This window comes from Tiliqua scincoides, chromosome 5 (genome assembly GCF_035046505.1).
Source record: "Tiliqua scincoides isolate rTilSci1 chromosome 5, rTilSci1.hap2, whole genome shotgun sequence".
In the NCBI taxonomy this organism is placed as follows: Eukaryota; Metazoa; Chordata; class Lepidosauria; order Squamata; family Scincidae; genus Tiliqua; species Tiliqua scincoides.
Window position 1 is genome coordinate 64,185,964 of NC_089825.1, and position 8,038 is coordinate 64,194,001.

Consider the following 8,038-nt stretch of genomic DNA (forward strand, 5'->3'; position numbering starts at 1 on the left):
AAAATGTACACATACTTAACAAAGGCAAATTTATTATTCTATGATTCACACATATACTGTATATAGTGTACACCAGCAGTTTTCAAACTCTCTTGGAGAGTTTGAGCCGCTCTACGTTCTTGTGGGGGTGGGAGGGAGGCAGCAGGGGTGGGGGCAAGGCAGCGGCACAATCCCCAAGCAGGGGCTTGGCTGCACGTACCTGAGCCTCCTGCAGCCTCCTGGGGGTGCAGGGAGACGTGCGCGACCTTCTGCAGAGCTCCCCGCAGCTTCAGAAGTGGAAGTGGAGTGATAGTGCTTTAGCGGAGGCGGGGCGCGATGCTCCACTTTTGCTTTCAAAGCTGCGGGGAGCCCTGCAGAAGGCCGTGTAGGGCTCCCCGCACCCCTGGGAGGCTGCAGGAGGCTCAGGAAGTGGACCCAAGCTCCTGCAGCCCCCCTGCAGCCTGTTCCTGCAGCCTCCCTGCCTCCAGGCTGCCCCCGCCCCTTAAGGTGAAAGTGGCCAGGGCCCACAAGCTACAAGTGTTCAAACTATTCCCCATTGGTGTCTCTATACCACTAGCATCATTGACTCAGGAATCTGCAGACATCCCTGCACATCTCTTCAATTTTCTGCACACATTTCTGCACATCTCTTCAATTGCTTCCTTTAGATGTTTGAGTGTTACAGGTTTTCTACAATGGAGTATGTATGAAATAGAGTTCATTAAAACACATGTACATTTTTTTTGAGATGCCCTATATGTGGTACTATATTCACCGTGATCTGATCCTAAGTAGCATTACAGTAGAAACAGGTTATATAGTTCCTTTCTTAAATTGTCTGCATATGACCTTTCCTAGGGTGTTCTTTTGACATAATAATAAAAGCCACTTCTTACCTTGACGTCCAGAATAAATCAGTACTCAGAAAACACTTCCAAACTGCCATATGACAGAATTCTTTCTATGGAATGGAAAATTCAAATGTGTTACCACAACAACCAAGTGTCAGTTGGAAAACGCTAATGGTTCCAAGAAAAATCCACCAATAAAGTTCTGGATGTCCTTTTTTATTTTTATTTTGAAGACTTTGTGTTCTACTGCTGCAAGAAGCAATACTAGTGTACTGTAGGCAACTCCACCATTTCTGCTCTGTACAAATGAATACACTTATTTTCTTTTTAACAAGAGAGATGGCAAAAACCATTTTTATCAGAGCCACAGGAAATTCATCCTAGCATCTCAGGCAAAGACCCATACCTGAGAACTACCTTCAGCACTAGCTTATCTCAAATGCTGCAGATACCATATGAGTCCTACTTAAAAATGCTCGGTAGGGCAGTACACCATGGAAAAGCCGTTATGTTTATTGACAACTTACTTTATCGGTGGAGTGGATATTATGAAGCATATCCTTAATGGTTCCAGTGTGGCCTTCAAGGAAGCAGACATGCACAGCAGCACTGATGGGGAAGGGAGAGTCATAATATTTGAAAAATCACAAATAAGGTTAGTTATCCCCTTTGGGAATGTACCCACATAATCATTCTTTTGGGGTTCTGCTCACTTGAAACTCTTCCCAATTCCCACTGTCCCTCTTCTTCAGTTTCTTCATGTATTGTTCCAACATATGAGACAGTCTGAAGGGAGTCCTTGCGGTAGTGATATTCTGGACAGTTTCTCCGATTTGTAATTGTGCTGACCTCATAATTGACTTCATAAAGCTTAATTTGATAAGGTACTACAGGGATTCCGTTATAAGTATCCCCATTATACATTTCTGAGCTGTCTGTGACAGATCAGGAGAGAGATCTTGGGGTGGTGGTGGACAGGTCGATGAAAGTGTCGACCCAATGTGCGGCAGCAGTGAAGAAGGCCAATTCTATGCTTGGGATCATTAGGAAAGGTATTGAGAACAAAACGGCTAATATTATAATGCCGTTGTACAAATCGATGGTAAGGCCACACCTGGAATATTGTGTCCAGTTCTGGTCGCCGCATCTCAAAAAAAGACATAGTGGAAATGGAAAAGGTGCAAAAGAGAGTGACTAAGATGATTACTGGGCTGGGGCACCTTCCTTATGAGGAAAGGCTAAGGCGTTTGGGCCTCTTCAGCCTAGAAAAGAGGCGCCTGAGGGGGGACATGATTGAGACATACAAAATTATGCATGGGAAGGACAGAGTGGATAAAGAGATGCTCTTTACACTCTCACATAACACCAGAACCAGGGGACGTCCACTAAAATTGAGTGTTGGGAGAGTTAGAACAGACAAAAGAAAATATTTCTTTACTCAGCATGTGGTTGGACTGTGGAACTCCTTGCCAAAGGAAGTGGTGATGGCATTTGGCCTGGACGCCTTTAAAAGGGGATTGGACAAGTTTCTGGAGGAGAAGTCCATTACGGGTTACAAGCCATGATGTGTATGTGCAACCTCCTGATTTTAGAAATGGGCTATGTCAGAGTGCCAGATGCAAGGGAGGGCACCAGGATGAGGTCTCTTGTTACCTGGTGTGCTCCCTGGGGCATTTGGTGGGCCGCTGTGAGATGCAGGAAGCTGGACTAGGTGGGCCTATGGCCTGATCCAGTGGGGCTGTTCTTATGTTCTTATGTTATGTTCTTATTTCCCTGTGTTTACTGTCAAGTCCTCCACTTTTTAGGACCTGACCATTTAAATTCCCCCACTTATATCCTTTACCTCTTGCAGGCTCTCTCTGAAGTGGTTTCAAGAGGACTGCCCTGGATTTTGCTCTTGCTGGGCCTGAAGGCTCTTTTCACCTCCAGCCTGGATATTTACATTTTCCCATCACAGGGCCTGTGTGCTCTTCTTTCTTCTCCTCCATTCTTTGAGCTCTTAAAAGGTAATCAATATTATAGTACTGTATTGTAAGTTTGGGCATTTTTTTTGTGCTTCAGCATTGTTTGTCACCATTAACTGGAGTAACAGGGAGAGTGTCATTCAGTGTAAGTCTATGCATATCAAAAGTAAGCCCCATTTCATTCAATAGAATGTACTCCCCAGTGTGTATAGGGTTGCAGCCTTTGTTTCTTGCCCTCCCAGGACATTTGGATTTGCTGCACAGATAGTATTATGCTGCTAATCCCTAATAACCCCTACTTAAAACCCCTTATGTCTTGCAGGGTTTATTCCCCTTAATAAATCAAGGGACCCCCCCCCCCTAAATTACACTCTGGATTAAAACAATGTCAAACATTTCAGAAATTGTTGTAAAGGACTACAGTGTACGTATCACACTTCTTGATATTCATGAGTAATTTGGTATCATATCCTGCTTTTCTTTCACGACCAGCAAGCCATGTTGGTGGGAGCCACATTGTTTCTTGATACTTGAAATGTAGGTATGAATTGCCACAGGTTTCTAATCCCTGTATCACTGTATCGATATTTAGTGTGATGTTGGGGTGAACTTGGGATGGCTTTGGAATGAGTTAGAATTTTTCCCATTGAAATTAATAGATTGTACGCATTCCAGTTTTTCAGTATAAGAGCTGTTATCAGGAACAGATTAGGCATATATAAAGAAGGAAATGTGTAAAATGTTTTGGTTCGGTTATTAATTATTATTATTAACAGTATTTATATATCGCTTTTCAACTAAAGTTCACAAAGCGGTTTACAGAGAAAAATCAAATAACTAAATGGCTCCCTGTCCCAAAAGGGCTCACAATCTAAAAAGATGCAAAAGAATACCAGCAGACAGCCACTAGAACAGACACTGCTGGGGTGTGGTGGGCCAGTTACTCTCCCCCTGCTAAAAAAAGGAGCACCCACTTGAAAAAGTGCCTCTTACCAAATTAGCAGGGGTAAACCAAAGTTCTTTCGGTTCAAAGAAAGCTGCTATTTCTGCAACTCCTTTGTAGATTCATAGTAAATAAAGGGAGGACGAGGTGTGCATCTCTGATTCCTCAGTTGATTTCTCACCAACACAGTCAATTTCTTACCAAACATTAACAGATGTTTGTCTTCTGGCTGTGTTACATGCACACGCTCTGCTGATTTTATTTCCTGGGCGTTCAACTACATCCTTTTGTAAACACCCACTAGAAATCTGTCCTTCGCAGTGTGAGCGAGCTAGTATTTTGATTTGCAGAGAGCTGCCTTATATTTGCATAGCCTGTGCCCATAATGCAATGCTCTGTTTTCAATGCTTGTAATGAAGGAGCTGACATAAAATCAGATTTTTAAGATGAATTACTATGTGATATCATTTGAAAGAGATGATAATAAATATGTTGGTATATCACTTGCAGTAAAGAAAAGTCACCATGACTTAAATATACCAAGTAAGAACAGCCTTATATACCTACTGAGACACACTTTAACATTGGCTGGTCCGATTGCAGTGGTACTTATAATTAATTGATCACAGTCAGTTACAGGTTTCTTTGTTCTTTCTCCACTCCCACTGCTTCACTTGACTAGTCTTTTGCTTTAATTTTGTGGTCGATTCACATTTTAGTGGAAAACACAAACATGGACAGGAGAGGGGAAAAAGATGGGGGGGGGGGAGACCATCCCTTGGGGGAGCCTGTAATTGCATTTTACATTCTCCTTGCTTCTGTTACTTCTTTCCCACCCCATGGGAAATCCCCATTGAGATTGTTAGATCTCTGGGGCCTGGACTTGTAAGCATATTTTTCAAACTATGATTTTACTAACTGTGTTATCCTTTGTCCAGATCAGAAATTACAGTATTTCACAGCTCCAGTATGATACTATTTGTTATCCTGTTTCCCTCCTGTCTTAGCTTCCTATGTTTGGAAATCAATCTGCATTTTCCTTGTCCCACTCACTTTCCTCAGTCTTCTTTTCCTACTCAAGATAAACATTATATGCTCATTCTGCCATGGGAATATCCTTGCTAATTTTTCGATTGGTATTGGGGAAAAAAAGAAGAAATAAATTAGCAAACCTGAAACAAGGCTCTCTTAGCATCATGTTTCTTCCTAACTATATTTGCTCGTGTAACATTTTCATTCTTTGGCTGACTTTTTTGCTGAAGTTTTTTCTTACATATTCACAAACTCCACCTCATTATGAGATAAAGACAGAGGGCTTGTCTATTGCAAAGATCCCAGTGGGAAGAGTGGAAGGCTGGTTTTGCTCTTACTAGGACAGTGTCCCCCAGTCCAGCCCCTTATTTCTCCAGAGTTATGAAGGGCTGATGTTTTCTTACCTGTGAGAAAGTAAAGGGGTCATTCAAGAACACTTCTGGGATGGAGTGCTTAACCTGCTCTTTCACTCCGCTGAACCAACTGCTCCTACCTGTATCGTTTTGGTATAATGTTGGGAGCACAGAATGGATTTTTGGGGAGTGGTTTATTGATAGCAGGGATGTAGAAGTCAAGGTGAAATTTTGCTCTGGGACTTCTACAACTGGAGCTGTGATGCATCAGGCTCAATAGAAGGCAAACTAAGACATTTCCCTAGGCATCAGTTAATGTTTAGACCAGCTTCTATCCCAAGGACTCCCTGAGAGACAATATGTAGCTTATGTAACATTAAGGCTATAATCCTATGTAATGTTACCTGGGAGTAAATAAATCCAGCTGAACATCATGGGACTTACTTCAGAACAAACATACAGGAGTAAGCACTCTAATATACCTTTTATATTTATCAGGGGTATTTTTTAAAATTCAGTTTCTCAGTTTTTATAGATTTGTTATTGCAATCCACTCCTAGAGTTTAGGATGAAATAAGCTAGAGCTTTAAAGGAAATATAGTAAGTTTCAAAGTGGAAATAAATGGCAAGAGAAGAAAACACTTTAAGGAACATATTTAAAGTTTGCTTCCCCCCTTTCTTTTACTTTTTTAAAAATAGCCTTAATGGGGCATGGCCTTTGGGACATGATTGAGCAACGCTGTGACAAACTTCTGCACTTTGAGATTTACCACTACACCATACTCAAAAGTAGGAAGCGAGGAAGTCAGTCTCATCTCCTTGGGGAAGAAGTTCCAACATTTCAGTGCCACCACCAAAAAGGTCCTGCTCATGGCAGCCACTGACCTCACATCTGAAAGTGATGGGCAAAAGAGCAGGGCTTCTGTGGCCAACCTAAAGAACTGGGCAAGTCCATACAGGAGCAATAGGATAGCTAAAGGAGGTGCAAAACACTAAGCTTTGCATGGCATCACACTGATACCAATATGCCCAGCTCACAATATGGAAATATCCCAAGATGCCCAGTTCACCCATAAGGCTCTTCTCTGACCAAAAGCCAGCATCTAAAATCCCTCTTAGGGAACAGGCTAACTGTGGTATATGTTCACAAGGGTAAACAGAAAGTCATAAATAAGAGCCATAAACAAATAAAAGGGATGCATAGAGTACCAGATCCTTTGTAATGGATATATCTGTAAACAAATTGCCGATGCGTATCGAATTGCCCTCCTGAACATCCTGAGGATCAAGATGTTGATCTGATAACCAAGCCAAATGTTTGTGGGACTGTTGGTCTGTTATTTTTCCCATGCTTGCCATGGATGTGTTTTGCTCTCTTTGTGTGCTCTTGTACCCCCTTCCGTACCTAGACCATCCTATAAAACCAGCATCATTGTAATTGTTCACGGTCTCTCCACGTGTGTGTGTTTGTGGAAGGCCCCGTTTGCAAACGAGTAAAACGTTAGAAGTCCTTTGAATTCTCCTGTCACCTGTTTGTTTGCCTCTCCAAAGATCCAAAGAACCGGGTGTGTGTTCATTCGGGAACAACACTGAGGTGCCCAAGTGGCCCCCTTAGCTGTTCTGGGCAGCTAGAGCAGCATTTCTCAACATTTGTCTCCTCCCATACAACTTCACAAGGTCCACCTATTGGAAGAACCTATTGGAAGAACAAGTAACTAGTGACGACGTCATCGCCAGTTACTTCTGGGTTGGGAGGCCAGATATGACATGACAAACACTAGTAAGAATCTCAGGGTGAACTGAAGGGCTTATTCAAGCAGGTGAAAAGCATTCTTTGGAGCTCTGCCTGCCAAGCCAAACCTCCTACTGCTGTTCGTTCTATTGCATCACTGGTCTTGCTGCAGGGTGGCAAGTGTCCAGGTGTCCAACGAGTACCACCATGCACCACCTCAAGTGCCACCCGTGGTACCCATACCACTGGTTGAGAAACCCTGTGCTAGAGCAAAACAGAGGCATCTCCTCCTCCTCCCTGGAGAGGCCACTTGCACACCACAGTGAGATGCCGTGCAAAACGTAATGCTTTGTACCCCCTCTAGCTACTCAGCTGCATAGGAGCAGGCACTCTGGTCCTAGGCTGTTTAGAGCTTTAGAAGCCAATGCCAGCACTTTGGATCGGTCCCAGGAGCATCTCAGCAGCCTGCAGCCAGGCCAGTGCCATATGGTCAGGCTATAGTGAGCTGTGATGCAAAACCTCATGCCCATGTACCTGCCCTGAACAGCTGCCCCCCATCTGGCCAAGTAAAAGGCCAGGCTGACGCTCCGCTACTCCTTCCTTCTCCAAACCTCGCCAGGTGCCAGTGGGGAAGGAGAGGGTCTGCAGGGCGCTGGATCAGCACGTTTCCTGCTGCAGACTCCGTTCCAGACCACGGAAAGCGCGCGCTTGATGAAGTGTGCGAACGTTCTACTGGGGCAGCTTCGACGCTCCTGATTGGCTGCAGCCAGTGCATGTATCAGCACAGTCGCGTGCTGGGTGGAAAGTCTTCACACATTTCTAGCACCAGCCGCGTGCTATAAACAGGCAACATCCCAAACAAGCCCGCGAAACATCACTCATAGTCTCTCCTCCGCAGGCGCCGGAGATACGCTCTCCAGTTCCTAATTTGCATATTGACTTCCCAGCATGCATCAGGGCATGCGAAGGTTTCCTTTCAGATCTTATTTTTGGCTGGTACGTTTTGTTTAGTGGTTTGGTTGCCAAGGCAAATTTTTAAAGTGTGCTACACGACCATATTTTGTGTGTGTATTTTTGTTCTTGTTGCTTAAAAGAAATCTGTAGCAGAAGTTCCTCACTGCATCTGTAAAATAATAGTAGAAGAAACCTTTAAATAGAGAACAAGCCAGGTTGGGTTTCTGGCT